We start from the raw sequence: 23,931 nt of genomic DNA on the forward strand, positions 1-23,931 counted from the left end.
TGACTTGGCCTCGGCGCTGGATTAACAATGTGGATGAAACAAAACGTTCTGTTCATCAGTAGGTAGCCTTTTCATCATGTAAGAAATGCAACTTGCATCTCACCTAAAAAATGAAAATGCAACTGGCCGAGTTGTCGTGGAGTTTAGTTTTTGACTGGCTCTGCGCTAACGTACTGCCCATCAGCGTCATAACGAAATCCTAGCTCAAGATCGACGCATTTTTCTTGGCGAATACGCATAGCATGCGTATCATCCATTTAAAGAAGAGGACGGCAAGATGCCGGTTACAAAGATGGGTTCATTTTTGGCGAACCATGCATGCAGCTCGCTCCTACAGCGATGAACCAGTCTACTGTGGTAAATTCAACGAGAGTAACAAAGTGGATATCAGTAGATCAGTGGTTTTAAGACAAAAAGAAGAGGGCAACTTGCAAGACCAGTTCGCCGACGTTGGGCCAAACCCAGCGAGACCTAACTCCGCTGGCGTAAGAGTGAGCGACAGCACGCATGCCGGCATGCGTCCCCTCAAGCCGTGAAATCTCAAACGGTTGTTTTACCCGTGAATTTTCCATCAGCATGCGGTTGGGCAATGCATGTCGAATTCTGATGTTTCCTGGGGAGGACGCAGCGCACTTCCAATGTTTCGTGGGGCGACAGATCGCCGGCACGTCCCGTGGATGCTTAAGTAGGAGACTAGCAGGCCCCGCGAGCAAAGCTCTGGTAGCCTCGTTCTACTAGGACGTGTTAAAACGGGCCGATTGGTAGCCTGCTTTCACTGTTCGCCTCGCATGGCATGAACCTTAAAGTACTTCTGGGCCTGGCTTCCTGGAAACGCACGGTTTCTCCAGGGCCCGGCCCGAGCGGTGCACGTGGGCGGCGGCGGCTGCACGCGCGCGGCCACGCTCGAGAAGCCGCATTGCTTTCCGAAGCGCCGGCAGTTATTAGCCTCACCGCTCCCTCTTCCCACTCTCCCAACTCTCACCGGCGGCAGCGGATTGGAGTAGAGCAAGAAGACCACCGGACTTCATCATCGGCGAGCGGATCATCACTTGGCCCGCGGCAATGGCGGTAAGCACTTCTCTCTGTTCGACATGCATAACGTTTTCCCGTTCGATCCAGCGATATATTCGATCCATGGCGGAGGGGAATGGGGAATAGAGGTAGATAAGCATGTAGAGGTAGTTCATACTAGTCCATACGAGTTCATATGAGTTCATAGTACTTCAAACTAGTTCATGCAATATCGGAATAGAGGTAGATGCGGATGCAGAAGGGGGGATTGGGGGATAGGGGGTACACAATGGACACCGGCTCACCGCGGTGGCCGTCACCGGCGTGCGAAGCGGCGGGTCGAGCCGCTGGCCTTCATCTTCTTCTTCGTCGCCGTGCGGGCCGGCGGGTCATCGTCGTCGTTCTCGGCGGAGTCGAGGTCGATCTGCCAGGTACGACGGCCTGGCTCCGGCGCCCTCGCTGGCATCTGCACCGCTTCCTCCTCCTCCTTAGGCTCCCCACCGATGACCGCCGGTGGCGCGATAGCCGTCTCCCAGTACACTGCGACACGGCGGTCATTAGGAGCCTAGTAGTTCTTGTACTTGCACCACTTCTTCCTTTGTTTAGCGTCGTCGGAGACGGCCTAATTCATGGCCCAGCGAATGATGTCAACTGCCATCGCGCCCTTCGCTGGGTCAGGAATCAACGTCTTCAGCTCTTCTGCAGTGGCCTTCATGAGCACTGCATTAGATTCCTTCTGCATGTCAAGCATGGAGCCGAAGTTCGAGCACACCTCCATGGTGTTCTCGAACTTGGTGCAGTCACCAGCCGACCACCCGAGTAAGAAGGCCCTCCAGCCAATACCCCAAGGGAAGGGGTTGGCGTTGGAGCTAGAGCTAGAGCTCATGGCGATGGGGAGGAGGAAGGTTGACAGTGAGAGAAGAGAGGGGGTGGGTAAGTAGTGTTGGGTAGGATGAGTAAATATAGGGGTGATGGAGAGGAGGAGAAGAGTGACAGTCATGCCGTTTTAACTACATACTCTTCAATAAGCCATGAACTATGTGTTGTGCCTGACTCCATGAATTGTGTGCAGATCGAGGAGAGCAATGAGGTGCTCCCGGCCGTTGACAACAAGGGCAACCAGCCCCTTTACCCAATGCCCGACGAGGTTGTGCTGCCGCCCACCGCTGAGGAAGACCCGAAGACGCCTGAGGGTGGCGACGACGAGGGCATGGAGGAGCCCCCCAACAACAAGCGCCACAACTACGGCCACTACCTTTAGGGCCCAACTCACTTCTGCAAGGTCATCCTTGCACCGAAGCTTGAGTGCATCTCCATGCCCCTGGACTTCACCAAGCACTTCATCGCGGTGCCGACGGAGTTCAAGCTAAGGAACAACACCGGCTGCTCCTGAAAGGTGACGGTGAAGCTGATGAACGGCAGGGTGACCCTGGATCAGGGTTGGGCCACCTACGCAGCCGTTCATCACATCAAGATCGGCTACATGGTGACATTCAAGCTCCTCACTCCTGACACCCTCAAGGCCATCATCTTCGACAACGATGGCATTGAGGTCGTCAACAAGTGCGGGAAGCACGACGAAACCTTCGTCGCCAAAGAGTAGGGCCGAGGCCTCCCTAAGTACTATCGAGTCTGCTTTGAACTGTTTATGTTTATGGTTTATGCGTAGAACTGTTATGAAGTGTGGTACTGCTTATCTGAAATATGCTCTTAAGTTTATACTCTGCTCTGCTTATGATGTGTGCTGGTAACCTCACCAACTAGCCAAAGAGGTTACCACACACCAGGCGTTGCATACAACCAAACACCATGCCTTGGGTTTGTCCACTAACATGCAGGCAACCAAACACCAGACAGTGTGGTTCTGCCTATGCAGGCAAGAGGGCATGCAGGCAACCAAACAACATGCAGATGGTGCATTTGAGACTGCATTTGCATAGCCAGGCTGAGTTGAGAAGGCTATGCAATGTAGCTACTGTTGGCTACGACAACCAAACACGCCCCTAATACACACGAGCTAGGAACCTTTTTTTTTCCTTTATAGGTAACCCTCTTGCAAAGCGTTGTTTCAAAAAAAACCTCTTGCAAAGCGGATCAAAGAAAACTACAAAACAAAGCTAAAGCACCAACAATGTATAAAAAAAATAAGATCCATGGACACTAGTACCCAGGACTTAGTTTTATAGAAGAAGCCCACCCGGGTAAGAAATCAAAAATTCGATTCTCACAGAATTTGAACCCTGGCTGCAGGGTGCGCCACTGCCCACCCTTGCCACTAGGCTACAGCCTAGCCTAGTCCTCACCAACAATGTACAAGACATACATATATGCCAGTTTACAGACCGATGAGCGAAAGCATAGGAGTGGCGGAACCACAACCAGAGGCTTCGAAGAAGCCGACCCAAAGCAAACTCGCGTCACGTACAAAAAAGCATCGGGTTTCATCACAAAGCCCCCACCGAACTGCCGCCGAAAAGAGCCCACTGCCCTCTCGCTCTGGACCGTGGAGCAGGAACCCCGTGGGTGTAGTTTTGACCAGAAAGCTTACGACGAGGACCCGTGTCGAGGATAGGGGACAAACGAAACCACCAAGCGATGGTGCCAAAGAAGCATCGGGTCAAGATCCACCTTCCCAGAAGAACACCATCACATCCCTATTAGGACCTGGGTGCTCCCACAACTCGCTTGCGAGGGGCGAACTGGCAGGAAGGGGAGGGGAGGACCACGACGGTGCCCCCAGGAGGGACGCGACACCTGCAGGCGTTGCTGACGCGGGCACCGAAGTGTTGAGCTTTTGCTCGGTACATCCCGCTCGCCTTGCCGAGAAATCTGGTCACTGAGCCCCCACCACAAGGGAAGGCCCACCATGATGGGATCCGGGACACCTAATCTACACCTAGGCACTGTTAGACTGTATATACGTAGTCTTGTATAGGCTTTGTATTGTACCTTTTGGTACGTCTATATAATGAGATAGCCACACCCCGTTTTAGGGTGTCGAGCCAGTTTCCCAAACCCTATGTTTTACATGGTATCAGTTTAGGTTACGATGTCTTCCGCTGCAACACCTCCCGCCGCCGCCGCGCCGATCTCGACCGCCGCCGCCGCGCCGGCCCTCGCCCCGATGTCGCCCTTCCTGGCCTCTCGGCCCCTCGCGGCGACGTACGGTGCCTTGCCGCCGCCGCCCGCTTCCCCGCAGGCCTCGGGGGCTTCGGACGATCTGATCGCCCCGCCCGAGCCCGCGGCGCTGCCGGCCCATGATGGCCCTCCTCCGCCGAGTTTGCACCCTGGTGCTGGGGTGCCATGGTACGGCGCCCCCGCGCCATCCTATGGTGCGCCCCCGCCGCCGTTGTCCTTATGGCCGGGGTCGGCCTATGCTGCGCCGCCGCCGCAACCCTACACGGCGGTGCCGCATCCGCCGCCACCGCACCACTACTACCCGGCGCCGCCGCAGCCATCCTATGGGGGCGCGGCCACCTCGCCGTATGGCGCCCCTGCAGCGCCCGGCCAAGGTGCTTCGGCTGCTGCGGGTGCTGGCCCCTACGCCGCGCCCGGCACCTACGGTCCTCTTGCAGCGCCCGGCCACGGACCTTTGGCAGGCGCCTCTCCCGGATCCTACTCCTCGCCTGGCGCCTACGCGATGGTCTCTCGTCCAGAGATGGCCCTGTCCATGGATCCCTATGCACCACTGGCGCAGGTGTACACTGCTCAAACCGCAGCGCCTCCGCCGTTTTATTTCTCGCACCTGCTGCCGGTGAAGCTCGCGCCAGACAACTACCTGTCATGGCGTGCTCAGGTCTTGCCTCTACTCCGCAGCCGCTACTTGGAGGGCTATGTCGACGGGTCCATCCCGTGCCCACCCCCTCACCATCCGGCATATCACACGTGGGTGGCGCAGGATCAGGCCATTCTCTCCGCCATCCAGTCTTCGCTCACGCGAGTGTTTCGTCGATGGTCATCTTCGCCGCTACGTCCAGGGAGGCGTGGGCGGCCCTCCACACTAGTTTCGCCTCTCAGTCTCAGGCGCGTGCACACTCTATACGCACCGAGCTGGGTGAGACCAAGCTTGGAGATCTCAGCATCACGGAGTACTTCAACAAGATGACGAGCCTCGCCGACACCTTGGCCTCTGTTGGTCAGCCGCTTCAGGACGAGGACTTCATCACCTTTGTGCTTAACGGGCTCGATGATGATTATGACAATCTCATTGAGAACGTCCATGGTCGAGAGGATACGCTCCCGCGTCGTGAGCTCTATGCGCGCCTCCTTGGGCGTGAGCAGCGCATCAAGGCGCGCCGTGTTTCCCCCAGCTTCGTCTCCGCCAACGCCGCCACACGCGGCAAACCTCAGAAGCCAGCCCCATCAGGTGGCAAACCACCAACTTCCTCGTCGCAGGCCTCGCGGGGCAACGCGCCGACCATCACTAGCGGGAGTCGCCCAGTTGCTTGCTGTTCTAGTTGCGGTGCTCCTCAGGCTTGTCAGCTTTGTGGCATAGATCGTCACCTTGCCTCTCGCTGCCACAGACGCTACAAGCAAGACTTCCTTGGCCTTGGTAACAATGGAAAAGGGAATGATAAGAAGGCTGCAGCTGCTGTGACAGGGCACGAGCACGGACGCACCCAGTCCTACTCTCTTGGTCCGGCGTGGTATATGGATACAGGAGCGACGAATCATCTCACCAGTGAGATGGGCAAGCTCTCCACTCAGGAACCATATCGTGGACATGATCAGGTGCACACCGCCAACGGAGCAGGTATGCGCATCTCCCATGTTGGTCAGGCATCACTTCTTGCACACAATTTTTGCAAACTGCATCTTTCTAGTGTCCTTCGAGTTCCCTCTGCTACACGTAGTTTGTTGTCTATTCCTCAACTTACTCGTGGTAATAATGTCCTTGCTGAGTTTCACCCTTTTCGTTTCTTTATCAAGGATCGGGACACGAAGGCCGTTCTGCTTAGTGGTCGTCTTCGCCATGGCTTGTATGCACTTGACGCACCGCCTGCATCTCCTACACCGTCTTCTCCTCAGGTGTTCAGTGGTGTTTGTGTGTCGCCTACGCACTGGCATGCGCGCCTTGGTCATCCTGCTGCTCCTATAGTTAGTCATGTGCTGCATCGCCATGAACTACCAGTTGTGTCAAATAAAAGTGCTGAAACTATCTGTGATGCCTGTCAGCAGGGCAAGAGTCACCAACTACCTTTTTCAGAGTCTAGTCGTGTTGTGAAACATCCTCTTGAGCTGTGTTTTCTGATGTATGGGGTCATGCCCAAACGTCTGTTAGTGGTCACAACTATTATGTCAGTTTCATTGATGCTTACAGTTGGTTTACTTGGCTATATCTTATCAAGCGTAAATCTGATGTGTTTGATGTTTTTGTTCAGTTCCAAGCACACGTTGAGCGTCTCCTTAAGCACAAAATTATTCATGTTCAATCCGACTGGGGGGGGGGGGGTGAATATCACAACCTCAACTCGTTTTTTAACAAGTTTGGGATCTCGCATCGCGTATCTTGTCCTCATACACATCAGCAAAACGGCACCGCTAAACGTAAGCATCGTCATCTTGTAGAGACTGGACTTACTTTACTAGCTCATGCCTCCGTCCCGTTTCGGTTCTGGAGTGATGCTTTCTCCACCGCCTGTTTCTTGATAAATAGGCTTCCCTCGCGACTACTGAAAATGAAAACCCCTCTTGAACTCTTGCTCAATGATATCCCAGACTACATGTTTCTCAAAGTATTTGGGTGTGCATGTTGGCCGCACTTGCGGCCGTACAACAAGCGTAAGTTAGAGTTTCGGTCTAAGAAGTGTGTCTTTCTTGGGTACAGTTCTCTCCACAAAGGGTACAAGTGTCTTCATGTTCCCACCAATTGTGTCTACATTTCCCGTGACGTCGTGTTTGATGAGAATGTGTTCCCATTTCGTGCTCTTCCGAACCACTCTACCATTAGTTTACCACCTGTGCACTCAGCTACACCTTCGCCTGATCAATTTGTGGATGTTGCAAATGCTCCTGTGTTGCTTCCTAACCATGTTGCAGGTATTGGACGTGGTGCCCGTCTTGAACTCCTGGATGATGAGGCTATGGACAACACTCACGATGGTCACGTCGGTCCGGTGCATGGCCCATGCATGACGGGTCGTGCCCGCCAGCCCGATGCATCCACAGCCGCCCCGCGGGCGTCGGCAGCGCCCGCAGGTGCGCCCGGCTCGCCTGGCTCGCCCGCCCCGTTGGCCGCATCACCTGGGCCTGGTGACGAGTCAACGCCGCCAGCGTCGCCCTTGCCTAGCCCAGCGGCAGGCGGCCCAGCAGCCACTGGCCTAGCGGCCACGTCAGCTGCACCGGCCAGCCCCGCCTCGGCCCCCTCGGCTCCTCGCGAGCCGGCCTTGTCGTCGGCTAGGATCGGCAGCCTCGTCTCGGCCACGTCGTCCGGTGCTGAGCCTGATGACCCTGGCTCCTCCAGCTCAGGATCGGTCCCGCCTTCGTCTCCTGTGGCAAGCCCTGTGTTGCCGGCGCCGCCTGCTGTGGTCGCTCATCGTCCACACACACGGAGCCGGTCTGGTGTTTTTCGGCCCAAGGAACGCACAGACGGCACTGTGGCGTGGCTTGCCGCATGTGTGGCTCATGCTGCTGCGGATCCGACGGCTGAGCCGCGTCATTTTTAGGACGCATTGGGTATTCCTCACTGGCGTGCTGCGATGGAGCAGGAATTTCAGGCTTTGCTGAAAAATGGCACTTGGCAACTTGTTCCTCCGGTCTCTGGCATCAACATCATTGACTCCAACTGGGTGTTTAAGGTAAAACGACATGCAGATGGTTCTATTGAGCGCTACAAGGCACGGCTGGTTGCCAAGGGTTTCAAGCAGAGGTATGGTCTTGATTATGAAGACACGTTCAGTCCAGTTATCAAGCCTACTACTATTCGTATACTGCTGTCTCTTGCTGTTACTCGTGGTTGGTCTCTTCGTCAGCTTGACGTGCAGAATGCCTTCCTCCATGGAGTTCTTGAGAAGAGGTTTATATGCGTCAACCACCAGGCTTTGTTGATCCTACACGTCCGCATCATCTCTGTCGTCTGGTCAAGGCGTTGTATGGACTTAAACATGCGCCTCGTGCGTGGCATGCGCGCCTTGGTTCTGTTCTCCGGACTCTTGGGTTTATTCCCTCCACTGCTGACACATCACTGTTCCTCCTTCAACGTCCTGAGGTGACGATGTATCTATTGGTTTATGTTGATGATATCATCCTTGTCAGTTCCTCTGATGCTGCTGTTGATCGCCTTGTGCCTGCATTGAGTGAGGAGTTTGCTGTCAAGGATTTGGGTACCCTGCATTACTTCCTTGGTTTGGAGGTGTCACGGTCTTCTGCTGGGTTGACTATGACTCAGAAGAAGTATTCTTTGGATTTGTTGCATCGTGCTGGGATGCTCAAATGCAAACATGCTATCACTCCGATGTCTGCGACTGATCGGTTGTCTACTCTTGATGGAGATCTTCTTTCTACTGATGATGCCACTGAGTATCGCAGTCTTGTTGGCGGTCTGCAATATCTCACTATCACCAGGCCTGATGTCTCTTATGCAGTCAACCGTGTGTGCCAGTACCTTCATGCACCTCGTGCCACTCATTTCTCGGCAGTTAAGCGCATTCTGCGGTATGTCTCTTCCACTGCCTCATATGGTCTGCTCCTTCAGTCTGCACCGTCTTGTGAACTTTCGGCTTTCTCTGATGCGGATTGGGCTGGAAGTCCTGATGATCGGCGATCCACGGGGGGATATGCAGTGTTCTTTGGTCCTAACTTGATCGCCTGGAATGCTCGCAAGCAAGCCACCGTGTCTCATAGCAGTACTGAAGCTGAGTATAAAGCAGTTGCTGATGCCACCGCTAAGATCATATGGGTACAGTCCTTATTGCGGGAGTTGAGAATCTCTCCAGGTCATCCTCCAGTTCTGTGGTGTGACAACATCGGTGCTAAATACCTTTCATCTAATCCGGTGTTTCATGCTAGGACGAAACACATTGGGGTTGACTATCACTTTGCTCGGGAACGTGTTGCACAGAGACTACTTTGTATCAAGTCCATCTCCTCAAAGGATCAACTTGCTGACATCTTCACGAAGCCTCTTCCACAACCACAGTTTGTAGGCTGTAGGCGCAATCTTAACTTACTTTGTACTTCAGGCTATAGTTAAGATTGAGAGAGGGTGTTAGACTGTATATACGTAGTCTTGTATAGGCCTTGTATTGTACCTCTTGGTACGTCTATATAATGAGATAGCCACACCCCGTTTTAGGGTGTCGAGCCAGTTTCCCAAACCCTATGTTTTACAGGCACAATCACCACAAACGGCAAACCTCACCAGGAGTAAACACCACCGCTTCCCTCACCATCCATATAGTCAAGGGGAGCATCCAACACCACTGCCATGTAGCTCGTCGGAGAGGTAATAGTGCAACCCACCTTCTATGTCTAGCTCCCCAGCATCCAAGAGCCCGAGCCACTGCATTACCCCCAGCCTTCAATGTTCACAACTATTGGAAGATACCACCAGCCATCGATTATCGAAGATAGGACACCGGTTGTCAGAAAGGGGACGGGAAGTGACTCCTTCCCCATCCCCCATTGATCAACCGCCCGACCACGACTAGGTCTGAAGATCGACCCACGTCGATGACTTCGCTTGGCCCGATCTAGGTAGGGGAGGTCATTGCATCTCGCACCGACCGCAACCCCATGGCTCACAGCCAAACCAGCGAGAGGGTCATTCGTCACCGAAAGCCAAGAGATCATAGGGTTGGATCTGGGCCGAGTGAGACAAATGAGGTGGCCAATGACCTCGACCGATGTGAAGGGGAATGTGCTACGCAATGATAAGTCTCCAACGTATGTATAATTTTTGATTGTTCCATGTTGTTTTATTATCAATCTTGGATGTTTTATAGTCATTTTATATCATTTTTTGGCACTAACCTATTGACATAGTGCCCAGTGCCAGTTCCTGTTTTTCCATGTTTTTTACATCGCAGAAAATCAATATCAAATGGAGTCCAAATGGCACGAAACTTTACGAAGATTTTTTATGGGCCAGAAGGAAGAAGTTGGGCCCTGGTTGCACCTGGGGGGAGTCCCGAGGAGGGGACAACCCACCAGGGCGCACCAGGAGGCCCTGGCACGCCATGGTGGGTTGTGCCCACCTCGGGTGCCCCCGGACCGCCTCTTTGCTCTATAAATACCCACGAAATTCCAGAACCCTAGGGGAGTCGACGAAATATTCATCCAGCCGCCGCAGAGTCCAGAACTACCAGATCCAATCTAGACACCATCTCGGATGGGGTTCACAACCTCCATTGGTGCCTCTCTGATGATGAGTAGTAGTTCTTTGTAGACCTTCGGGTCCGTAGTTAGTAGCTAGATGGCTTCATCTCTCTCTCTTGATTCTCAATACAATGGTCTCTTGGAGATCCATATGATGTAACTCTTTTTGCGGTGTGTTTGTTGGGATCAATGAACTTTGAGTTTATGATCAGATCTATCTTTTTATATCCATGAAAGTATTTGAGTTTCTTTGATCTCTTTTATGCATGATTTCTTATAGCCTCATATTTCTTCTCCGATATTTGGGTTTTGTTTGGCCAACTTGATCTATTTATCTTGCAATGGGAAGAGGTGCCCGGTAGTGGGTTCGATCTTACGGTGCTTGATCCCAGTGACAGAAAGGGAAACTACATGTATGTATCGTTGCTGCTAAGGACAAAACGATGGGGTCTATCTCTACATAGACATATCTTGTCTACATCATGTCATCGTTCTTATTGCATTGCTCCGTTTTTTCATGAACTCAATACACTAGATGCATGCTGGATAGCGGTCGATGTGTGGAGTAATAGTAGTAGATGCAGGCAGGAGTCGGTCTACTAATCTTGGACGTGATGCCTATGTTATGATCATTGCCTGGATATCGTCATAATTATTTGAGGTTCTATCAATTGCCCAACAGTAATTTGTTCACCCACCACTTGCTATCTTTCTCGAGAGAAGCCACTAGTGAAATCTACGGCCCCGGGTCTTCTTTCTCTTATATTTTCTTTGCGATCTATTTTATTTGCCTTTTATTTTCAGATCTATTTATCCAAAAACCCAAAAATACCTTGCTGCAATTTATTCTATTTGTGATCCAATTATCAATCTATTACAATTTTATCTCCCGTTCACGTGCCTTTCTGCCGCCGTTACCCGAAAGGGATTGACAACCCCTTTAACACGTCGGGTTGCGAGGTGTTGTTATTTGTGTGCAGGGGTTGTTTACATTGTGTTGCTTGGTTCTCCTACTGGTTCGATAACCTTGGTTTCATATCTGAGGGAAATACCTACCGCCGCTGTGCTGCATCATCCCTTCCTCTTTGGGGAAATACCGACGTAGCTTCAAGCGACATCAAAAGGAATTTCTAGCGCCGTTGCCGGGGAGGATCTTCAATATATACTAGGTTCCTAATCACAAATCTCTTCTCCTCGCAATTTATATTATTTGCCATTTGCCTCTCGTTTTTCTCTCCCCCACTTCAGAAAAATTTGTCGTTTTATTTGCCCCTCTTTTCCGTTCGCCGTTTTCTCGTCAGATCTATCCGTGTTCTTGCTTTCTATTCATAATGGCTAGCGTCCCTACTCCTCCTTTGTCACCAGACTTTGAAGTTCTTTACTTCAAGCAAAGACAAGGAGAAAATTTGAAAGATGCCTGGTATAGGCTTATGGAATCATATCGTATTTCCAATTTAAAGGGGGGCGCTAAGGTTTTGCTTCGTAATTTTTACATAGGATTGGCTTTGCATCATAGACAGCTTCTAGATTTTGCCGCTAAAGGAAATTTTATTGAGCTTGATGCTAATGCTGCCTATGAAATTGTAGAAGGAATTTTGGTAATTCCTCCTCAAAAGAAGGGGCTTTCTTTTACCCCTGAGGGAGTTCAGATGTTGGACAAACTTGGTGATTTTCATAAACATATGGTTGAAATACAGAAATATAATGAACCCCTCAAACACCTCAATGGCAGTATTAATCGCATGAATACCTTGATTACTCTTTGCAACAAACGTTTGGACATTTTGGATCTTAAGATGGTTTCTTTCCCGGAGAATTTAGGGAAGCGTAAAGAGCCTCCCGGGTTTGAGAAAACCCTTACAAAAGTTGCCAAAACTTCGGAAGACAAAACTTAGATCCTTGCTTTATGCCTAGCTAAAGGCGTTAAACTAGCGCTTGTTGGGAGGCAACCCAATGAATAAAATTTATTTTTGCTTTTTGCTTCCTGTTTTTGAGTGTTTGCACAATTATGCTACTGTTATGATTGTGTTTTAATTAGTGTTTGTGCCAAGTAAAGCCTTTAGGATCTTCTTGGGTGATATTTGTTTGATCTTGCTGAAAAAACCAGGAAGTATGCACTCACGAAAATATTTATCATTTTTAACCAGAGAACGATAAAATACTAATTCCAACTGCAGTAGATCAATATATTTTTTATCCTGGTCGTCCTAATTTTCAGAATTTTTGGAGTTACAGAAGTATTCGAAATAGTCAGATTGCTACAGACTGTTCTGTTTTGACAGATTCTATTTTTTTGTGTTGTGTGCTTATTTTGATGGCTCTTGGTTTTTCTTTGATGAGTTTTTGCCATAGAAAAGTTGGAATACAGTAGATATAATACAAAAACAAAATATGAGTTGGTTTGATACAGTACTTATAGTGGTAGTTTGCTTTCTTATACTAACGGATCTCACGAAAGTTTTGTTGAGTTTTGTGTGATTGAAGTTTTCAATTTTTGGGTGATCTTACGATGGATGAAGGAAGGATAGAAGAGCCTAAGCTTGTGGATGCCCCGGCATCCCAAGCTTTTATCCAAAAATGAGCAACCAACTAAGCTTGGGGATGCCCCCGAGTGGCATCCCCTCTTTCTTCCAACTATCATCGGTATTTCACTCGAAACTATATTTTTATTCGTCATATGATATGTGTTTTGCTTGGAGCGTCTTGTATGATATGAGTCTTTGCTTGTTTTATTTTGTGTTTTAAGTCATCAATCCTTGCTGGACACACTTATTTGGGAGAGCCAAAATTATGTTATGACTTGTTAGAATTGCTCTCTATGCTTCACTTAAATCTTTTATGAGCTAGGACTTGCTCTAGTGCTTCACTTATATCCTTTTGAGCACGGTGTGCTTAGTATCTTTTTGAAGAAATGCTCTCTTGCTTCACTTAGATTTATTTGACAGTTAGTAAAATTTTAAAGAAATTCTCTCTTGCTTCACTTAAATTATTTTGAGAGAATATGAATTGTTATGCTCTTGATCTTCACTTATATTTGTTTGAGCTTATGAAAAAGCAACACATGAAAATTAGTCCCAAAGTGATAGATATCAAAGAAGGATAAGTAAAAAAATCATGAAGATCATTGGACAAATTAAACTTGATTCTTAGTAATAGTTTTGAGATATGATGATGTGATATGTGAGTCGTGTTGATGAGTATTATGCTTTAGTAAGAATATTGGTGTTAAGGTTTGTGATTCCCTATGCATGCACGAAAGTCAATAGTCATGCGATGAAATTATATCCTACTTGTGGTGCATTATTCGGTGTTAATATGCTTAATGCTTGCTTATGAGATTATTTGTTTCTTAGTTGGTCGCTTCTCAATCTTCTTGCTAGCCTTCATTTTGCACCAAGTATGATCTCTACTTGTGCATCCAAAATCCTTTAAACTAGTTTTGCCACATGAGTCCACTATATCTACCTATATGCGGTATTATTTTGCCGTTCTAAGCAAATTTGCATGTGCCATCTCTAATTTTCAAAATAAACTTCTCTTTTGTGTGTTTGTTTCGCTCGCGGAATGGTAACGGGTGGCTAATTTTTTCCATGCTGGATGTGTTATTCTCAAGGTGAGTGTTTATTCACTTGTCATTGCACGAGAGTAAGGCAAAGGTTTTAGGGATGCCCAGTCCCGAAATGCAAAAATGAATTTACTTTATGTTGTCAAATAATAAATTCCTTGGAAAGTGTTGGTATGGAGGCACCAGTGGATACGGTTAGCCATGGAAAGTGAAAGAATGGTGGAAAAAGGAATAAACTTTATTTTCTGTTTGGGAACCACCTATGGCATATCTAGCATGGATAGTGTTCGGAACTCCAAGTTGTTTTCGTTGGTGGGATGGATACACCTCCCAAAATGTTTTTTCGCTTTGAGCTTTGGCACCTCTACAAATCCCTACTTCCCTCTGCGAAGGGCCTTTCTTTTACTTTATGCAATTTTTATTTTGAGTCTCCATCTTCTCTAGCACCAACTAGGAGGCAATATGATCGTACTCAAGTATTGGGTGTAGCTAATAGTCGAGTGTGTTTCATGAATGGATCAATGTTTGAGCATGATGGGCTAGGGATAGCTTACTCTAGCGTTGATATTTTGAAAGACATGGTTGCTTGTTAATATGCTTGATTATCTACTCCTCGAAGCCGAACTCCACGTAGAATCATCCTCGGGATCTCTAGCTCCTGGACTCCAGCATCTGGTTGCGACAACCAGGTAGAAAGGAAAGGGGGGAAAGAGGGAGAAAAGCAACCGTGAGTACTCATCCAAAGTACTCGCAAGCAAGGAGCTACACTACATATGCATGGGTATATGTGTAAAGGGCCATATCTGTGGACTGAACTGCAGAATGCCAGAATAAGAGGGGGATAGCTAATCCTGTCGAAGACTACGCTTCTGGCCACCTCCATCTTGCAGCATGTAGAAGTGAGTAGATGGTAAGTTCACCAAGTAGCATCGCATAGCATAATCCTACCCGGCGATCCCCTCCTCGTCGCCCTGTTAGAGAGCGATCACCGGGTTATATCTGGCACTTGGAAGGGTGTGTTTTATTAAGTATCCAGTTCTAGTTGTTATAAGGTCAAGGTACAACTCCGGGTCGTCCTTTTACCGAGGGACACGGCTATTCGAATAGATAAACTTCCCTGCAGGGGTGCACCACATAACCCAACACGCTTGATCCCATTTGGTCGGACACACTTTCCTGGGTCATGCCCGGCCTCGGAAGATCAACACGTCGCAGCCCCACCTAGGCTCAACAGAGAGGTCAGCACGCCGGTCTAAATCCTATGCGCATGTGTTGTCATTTGATGAAAGGGATCACATCATTAGAGAATGATGTGATGGACAAGACCCATCCGTTAGCTTAGCATTATGATCGTTGAGTTTTATTGTTGTTGCTTTCTTCATGACTTATACATGTTCCACTGACTATGAGATTATGCAACTCCCGAATACCAGAGGAACACCTTGTGTGCTATCAAACATCACAACGTAACTGGGTGATTATAAAGATGCTTTACAGGTGTCTCTGATGGTGTTTGTTGAGTTGGCATAGATCAAGATTAGGAGTTGTCACTCCGTGTATCGGAGAGGTATCTCTGGGCCCTCTCGGTAATGCTCATCAATATAAGCCTTGCAAGCAATGTTACTAATGAGTTAGTTGCGGGATGATGCATTACGGAACGAGTAAAGAGACTTGTCGGTAACGAGATTGAACTAGGTATTGAGATACCGACGATCGAATCTCGGGCAAGTAACATACCGATGACAAAGGGAACAACGTATGTTGTTATGCGGTTTGACCGATAAAGATCTTCGTAGAATATGTAGGAACCAATATGAGCATCCAGGTTCCGCTATTGGTTATTGACCAGAGATGAGTCTCGGTCATGTCTACATAGTTCTCGAACCCGTAGGGTCCGCACGCTTACCGTTCGGTGACGATCGGTATTATGAGTTTATGTGTTTTGATGTACCAAAGGTAGTTCGGAGTCCCGGATATGATCACGGACATGACGAGGAGTCTCGAAATGGTCGATACATAAAGATCGATATATTGGACGACTATATTCGGACACCGGAAGTGTTCCGCATGATTTCAGAGAAAACCGGAGTGCCGGAGGGGCTACCGGAACCCCCCGGGGAAGTATTGGGCCTTAGTGGGCCTTAGGGGAGAGAAAGCAGCAGCCCAGGAGGTGGCGCCCCCCCAAGGGGAGTCCGAATTGGACTAGGGGAGGGGGGCGCGGCCCCTCTTTCCCTCTCCCTCTCCCTCTCCTTCCTTCCCCTTCCTCCTCCTAGTTGGACTAGGAAAGGGGGAGTCCTACTCCTACTAGGAGGAGGACTCCTCCCCCTCCTTGGGGCGCCCCAAGGCCGGCCGGCCTCCCCCTTGCTCCTTTATATACGGGGGCAAGGGGCACCCTAGAACACACAACAGACATTGTCTTAGCCGTGTGCGGTGCCCCACTCCACCATAATCCACCTCGGTCATATCGTTGTAGTGCTTAGGCGAAGCCCTGCACTGGTAACTTGATCATCACCATCACCACGCCGTCGTGCTGACGAAGCTCTCCCTCGACACTCTGCTGGATCGTGAGTTCGTGGGACGTCACCGAGCCGAACGTGTGCAGATCACGGAGGTGCCGTATCTTCGGTGGTAGGATCGGTCGATCGTGAAGACGTACGACTACATCAACCGCGTTGTCATAACGCTTTCGCTTATGGTCTACGAGGGTACGTAGACAACACTCTCCTCTCTTGTTGCTATGCATCACCATGATCTTGCATGTGCGTAGGATTTTTTTGAAATTACTACGTTCCCCAACAGTGGCATCCGAGCCAGGTTTATGCGTAGATGTTATATGCACCAGTATAACACAAGTGAGTCGTGGGCGATAATAGTCATACTGCTTACCAGCATGTCATACTTTGATTCGGCGGTATTGTTGGATGAAGCGGCCCGGACCGACATTGCGCGTATGCTTACGCGAGACTGGTTCTACCGACGTGCTTCGCACACAGGTGGCTGGCGGGTGTCAGTTTCTCCAACTTTAGTTGAATCAAGTGTGGCTACGCCCGGTCCTTGTGAAGGTTAAAACATCACACACTTGACGAAAATCTGTGTGGTTTTGATGCGTAGGTAAGAACGGTTCTTGCTCAGCCCGTAGCAGCCACGTAAAACTTGCAACAACAAAGTAGAGGACGTCTAACTTGTTTTGTAGGGCATGTTGTGATGTGATATGGTCAAGACATGATGCTAATTTTTATTGTAAGAGATGATCATGTGTTGTAACAGAGTTATCAGCAACTGGCAGGAGCCATATGGTTGTCGCTTTATTGTATGAAATGCAATCGCCATGTAATTGATTTACTTTATCACTAAGCGGTAGCGATAGTCGTAGAAGTAATAGTTGGCGAGACGACAACGATGCTACGATGGAGATCAAGGTGTCGCGCCGGTGAGGATGGTGATCATGACGGTGCCTTGGAGATGGAGATCAAAGGCACAAGATGATGATGGCCATATCATATCACTTATATTGATTGCATGTGATGTTTATCCTTTATGCATCTTATTTTGCTTAGTTCGGCGATAGCATTATAAGATGATCTCTCACTAAATTTCAAGGTACAAGTGTTCTCCCTGAGTATGCACCGTTGCGAAAGTTCGTCGTGCCGAGACACCACGTGATGATCGGGTGTGATAAGCTCTACGTTCACATACAACGGGTGCAAGCCAGTTTTGCACGTGCGGAATACTCGGGTTAAACTTGATGAGCCTAGCATATGTAGATATGGCCTCGGAACACTGAGACCGAAAGGTCGAGCGTGAATCATATAGTAGATATGATCAACATAGTGATGTTCACCATTGAAAACTACTCCATCTCACGTGATGATCGGACATGGTTTAGTTGATTTGGATCACGTGATCACTTGGATGATTAGAGGGATGTCTATCTAAGTGGGAGTTCTTAAGTAATTTGATTAATTGAACTTTAATTTATCATGGACTTAGTACCTGATAGTATTTTGCATGTCTATGTTGTTGTAGATAGATGGCCCGTGCTGTTGTTCCGTTGAATTTTAATGCGTTCCTAGAGAAAGCTAAGTTGAAAGATGATGGTAGCAACTACATGGACTGGGTCTGTAACTTGAGGATTATCCTCATTGCTGCACAGAAGAATTACGTCCTAGAAGCACCGCTAGGTGCCAAACCCGCTGCAGGAGCAACGCCAGATGTTATGAACGTATGGCAGAGCAAAGCTGATGACTACTCGATAGTTCTGTGTGCCATGCTTTACGGCTTAGAACCGGGACTTCAACGACGTTTTGAACGTCATGGAGCATATGAGATGTTCCAGGAGTTGAAGTTAATATTTCAAGCAAATGCCCCGATTGAGAGATATGAAGTCTCCAATAAGTTCTACAGCTGCAAGATGGAGGAGAATAGTTCTGTCAGTGAGCATATACTCAAAATATCTGGGTATAACAATCACTTGATTCAACTGGGAGTTAATGTTCCTGATGATAGTGTCATTGATAGAATTCTTCAATCACTGCCACCAAGCTACAAGAGCTTCGTGATGAACTATAACATGCAAGGGATGGATAAGACAATTCCCGAGCTCTTCGCAATGCTAAAGGCTGCGGAGGTAGGAATCAAGAAGGAGCATCAAGTGTTGATGGTCAACAAGACCACCAGTTTCAAGAAAAAGGGTAAAGGGAAGAAGGGGAACTTCAAGAAGAATGGAAAGCAAGTTGTTGCTCAAGTGAAGAAGCCCAAGTCTGGACCTAAGCTTGAGACTGAGTGCTTCTACTGCAAAGGGACTGGTCACTGGAAGCGGAACTGCCCCAAGTATTTGGCGGATAAAAAGGATGGCAAGGTGAACAAAGGTATATGTGATATACGTGTTATTGATGTGTACGTTACTAATGCTCGTAGTAGTGCCTGGGTATTTGATACTGGTTCTGTTGCTAATATTTGCAACTCGAAACAGGGACTACGGATTAAGCGAAGATTGGCTAAGGACGAGATGACGATGCGCGTGGGAAATGGTTCCAAAGTCGATGTGATCGCGGTTGGCACGCTACCTCTACATCTACCTTCGGGATTAGTTTTAGACCTGAATAATTGTTATTTGGTGCCAGCGTTGAGCATGAACATTATATCTGGATCTTGTTTGATGCGAGACGGTTATTCATTTAAATCAGAGAATAATGGTTGTTCTACTTATATGAGTAATATCTTTTATGGTCATGCACCCTTGAAGAGTGGTCTATTTATATTGAATCTCGATAGTAGTGATACACATATTCATAATGTTGAAGCCAAAAGATGCAGAGTTAATAATGATAGTGCAACTTATTTGTGGCACTGCCGTTTAGGTCATATTGGTGTAAAGCGCATGAAGAAACACCATTCTGATGGACTTTTGGAATCACTTGGAAATTGCGAACCATGCCTCATGGGCAAGATGACTAAAACGCCGTTCTCCAGAACAATGGAGCGAACAACAAATTTGTTGGAAATCATACATACTGATGTATGTGGTCCGATGAATGTTGAGGCTCGCGGCGGATATCGTTATTTTCTCACCTTCACAGATGATTTAAGTATATATGGGTATATCTACTTGATGAAACATAAGTCTGAAACATTTGAAAAGTTCAAAGAATTTCAAAGTGAAGTAGAAAATCATCGTAACAAGAAAATAAAGTTTCTACGATCTGATTGTGGAGGAGAATATTTGAGTTACGAGTTTGGTCTTCATTTGAAACAATGCGGAATAGTTTCGCAACTCACGCCACCCGGAACACCACAGCGTAATGGTGTGTCCGAACGTCGTAATCGTACTCTACTAGATATGGTGCGATCTATGATGTCTCTTACTGATTTACCGCTATCGTTTTGGGGTTATGCTTTAGAGACGATTGCATTCACGTTAAATAGGGCACCATCTAAATCCGTTGAGACGACACCTTATGAACTGTGGTTTGGCAAGAAACCAAAGTTGTCGTTTCTTAAAGTTTGGGGCTGTGATAGTTATGTGAAAAAGCTTCAACCTGATAAGCTCGAAGCCAAATCGGAGAAATGTGTCTTCATAGGATACCCAAAGGAGACTGTTGGGTACACCTTCTATCACAGATCCGAAGGCAAGACATTCGTTGCTAAGAATGGACCCTTTCTAGAGAAGGAGTTTCTCTCGAAAGAAGTGAGTGGGAGGAAAGTAGAACTTGATGAGGTAACTGTACCTGCTCCCTTATTGGAAAGTAGTTCATCACAGAAATCTGTTCCTGTGACTCCTACACCAATTAGTGAGGAAGCTAATGATGATGATCATGTAACTTCAGATCAACTTACTACTGAACCTCGTAGGTCAACCAGAGTAAGATCCGCACCAGAGTGGTACAGTAATCCTGTTCTGGAGGTCATGTTACTTGACCATGACGAACCTATGAACTATGAGGAAGCGATGATGAGCCCAGATTCCGTGAAATGGCTTGAGGCCATGAAATCTGAGATGGGATCCATGTATGAGAACAAAGTGTGGACTTTGGTTGACTTTCCCGTTGATCGGCAAGCCATCGAGAATAAATGGATCTTCAAGAAGAAGACTGACGCTGACGGTAATGTTACTATCTAAAAAGCTTGACTTGTTGCGAAAGGTTTTCGACAAGTTCAAGGAGTTGACTATGATGAGACCTTCTCACCCGTAGTGATGCTTATGTCCGTCTGAATCATGTTAGCAATTGCTGCATTTTATGATTATGAAATTTGTCAAACGGATGTAAAGACTGCATTCCTGAATGGATTTCGGGAAGAAGAGTTGTATATGATGCAACCTGAAGGTTTTATCGATCCAAAGGATGCTAACAAAGTGTGCAAGCTCTAGCGATCCATTTATGGACTGGTGCAAGCATCTCGGAGTTGGAATAAATATTTTGTTGGAAATATGCCCTAGAGGCAATAATAAATGGTTATTATTATATTTCTTTGTTCATGGTAATTGTCTATTGTTCATGCTATAATTGTGTTATCCGGAAATCGTAATACATGTGTGAATACATAGACCACAACGTGTCCCTAGTAAGCATCTAGTTGACTAGCTCGTTGATCAACAGATAGTCATGGTTTCCTGACTATGGACATTGGATGTCATTGATAACGGGATCACATCATTGGGAGAATGATGTGATGGACAAGACCCAATCCTAAGCATAGCATAAAAGATCATGTAGTTTCGTTTGCTAGAGCTTTTCCAATGTCAAGTATCTTTTCCTTAGACCATGATATCGTGCAACTCCCGGATACCGTAGGAGTGCTTTGGGTGTGCCAAACGTCACAACGTAACTGGGTGACTATAAAGGTGCACTACGGGTATCTCCGAAAGTGTCTGTTGGGTTGGCACGGATCGAGACTGGGATTTGTCACTCCGTATGACGGAGAGGTATCTCTGGGCCCACTCGGTAATGCATCATCATAATGAGCTCAATGTGACTAAGGCGTTAGTCACGGGATCATGCATTGCGGTACGAGTAAAGAGACTTGCCGGTAACGAGATTGAACAAGGTATTGGGATACCGACGATCGAATCTCGGGCAAGTAACATACCGATTGACAAAGGGAATTGCATACGGGATTGATCGAATCCTCGACATCGTGGTTCATGCGATGAGATCATCGTGGAACATGTGGGAGCCAACATGGGTATCCAGATCCCGCTGTTGGTTATTGACCGGAGAGGCGTCTCGGTCATGTCTGCATGTCTCCCGAACCCGTAGGGTCTACACACTTAAGGTTCGGTGACGCTAGGGTTGTGGAGATATGTGTATGCGGAAACCCGAAAGTTGTTCGGAGTCCCGGATGAGATCCCGGACGTCATGAGGAGTTCCGGAATGGTCCGGAGGTGAAGAATTATATATAGGAAGTCAAGTTTCGGCCACCGGGAAAGTTTCGGGGGTTACCGGTATTGTACCGGGACCACCGGAAGGGTCCCGGGGGTCCACCGGGTGGGGCCACCTATCCCGGAGGGCCCCGTGGGCTGAAATGGGAAGGGAACCAGCCCCTAGTGGGCTGGGCGCCCCCCATGGGCCTCCCCCCTGCGCCTAGGGTTGGAAACCCTAGGGTGGGGGCGCCCCACTTGCCTTGGGGGGCAAGCCACCCCCCTTGGCCGCCGCCCCCCCTCCAGATGGATCTTGGCCGGCGGCCCCCCTCCCAGGGGGCCTATATAAAGGGGGGGAGGGAGGGCAGCAACATTATAGCCTTGGGCGCCTCCCTCCTCCCCTGCTACACCTCTCCCTCTCGCAGAAGCTCGGTGAAGCCCTGCCGAGACCCGCTACATCCACCACCACGCCGTCGTGCTGCTGGATCTCCATCAACCTCTCCTTCCCCTTGCTGGATCAAGAAGGAGGAGACGTCGCTGCACTGTACGTGTGTTGAACGCGGAGGTGCCGTCCGTTCGGCACTCGGTCATCGGTGATTTGAATCACGGCGAGTACGACTCCGTCATCCACGTTCATTGGAACGCTTCCGCTCGCGATCTACAAGGGTATGTAGATGCACTCCTTTCCCCTCGTTGCTAGTATACTCCATAGATGCATCTTGGTGAGCGTAGGAAAATTTTAAAATTATGCTACGAATCACAACAGTGGCATCATGAGCCAGGCCTATGCGTAGTTACTATGCACGAGTAGAACACAAAGAAGTTGTGGGCGTCGATGTTGCCAATTCTTCTTGCCGCTACTTGTCGTTTCTTGTTTCGGCGGCATTGTAGGATGAAGCGGCCCGGACCGACCTTACACGTACGCTTACGTGAGACAGGTTCCACCGACTGACATGCACTAGTTGCATAAGGTGGCTAGCGGGTGTCTGTCTCTCCTACTTTAGTCGGAACGGATTCGATGAAAACGGTCCTTATGAAGGGTAAATAGAAATTGGCAAATCACGTTGTGGTCATACGTAGGTAAGAAAACGTTCTTGCTAGAAACCTACAAACCACGTAAAAACTTGCAACAACAATTAGAGGACGTCTAACTTGTTTTTGCAGCATGTGCTATGTGATGTGATATGGCCAGAAGATGTGATGAATGATATATGTGATGTATGAGATTGATCATATTCTTGTAATAGGAATCACGACTTGCATGTCGATGAGTATGACAACCGGCAGGAGCCATAGGAGTTGTCTTTATTATTTTGCATGACCTGCGTGTCATTGAATAACGCCATGTAAATTACTTTACTTTGTTGCTAAACGCGTTAGCCATAGAAGTAGAAGTAATCGTTGGCGTGACGACTTCATGAAGACACAATGATGGAGATCATGGTGTCATGCCGGTGACGAAGATGATCATGGTGCCCCGAAGATGGAGATCAAAGGAGCATAATGATATTGGCCATATCATGTCACTATTTGATTGCATGTGATGTTTATCATGTTTTCCATCCTATTTGCTTAGAACGACGGTAGTAAGTAAGATGATCCCTTATGATAATTTCAAGAAAGTGTTCACCCTAACTGTGCACCGTTGCGAAGGTTCGTTGTTTCGAAGCACCACGTGATGATCGGGTGTGATAGATTCTAACGTTCGCATACAACGGGTGTTGACGAGCCTAGCATGTACAGACATGGCCTCGGAACACACGCAATACACTTAGGTTGACTTGACGAGCCTAGCATGTACAGACATGGCCTCGGAACACGGAGGACCGAAAGGTCGAGCATGAGTCGTATAGAAGATACGATCAACATGGAGATGTTCACCGATCTTGACTAGTCCATCTCACGTGATGATCGGACACGGCCTAGTTAACTCGGATCATGTTTCACTGAGATGACTAGAGGGATGTCTATCTGAGTGGGAGTTCATTGAGTAATTTGATTAGATGAACTTAATTATCATGAACTTAGTCTAAAATCTTTACACTATGTCTTGTAGATCAAATGGCCCACGTTGTCCTCAATTTCAACGCGTTCATAGAGAAAACCAAGCTGAAAGATGATGGCAGCAACTATATGGACTGGGTCCGGAACCTGAGGATCATCCTCATAGCAGCCAAGAAAG

Source organism: Triticum aestivum, chromosome 3D (genome assembly GCF_018294505.1).
Source record: "Triticum aestivum cultivar Chinese Spring chromosome 3D, IWGSC CS RefSeq v2.1, whole genome shotgun sequence".
NCBI classification, from domain to species: domain Eukaryota; kingdom Viridiplantae; phylum Streptophyta; class Magnoliopsida; order Poales; family Poaceae; genus Triticum; species Triticum aestivum.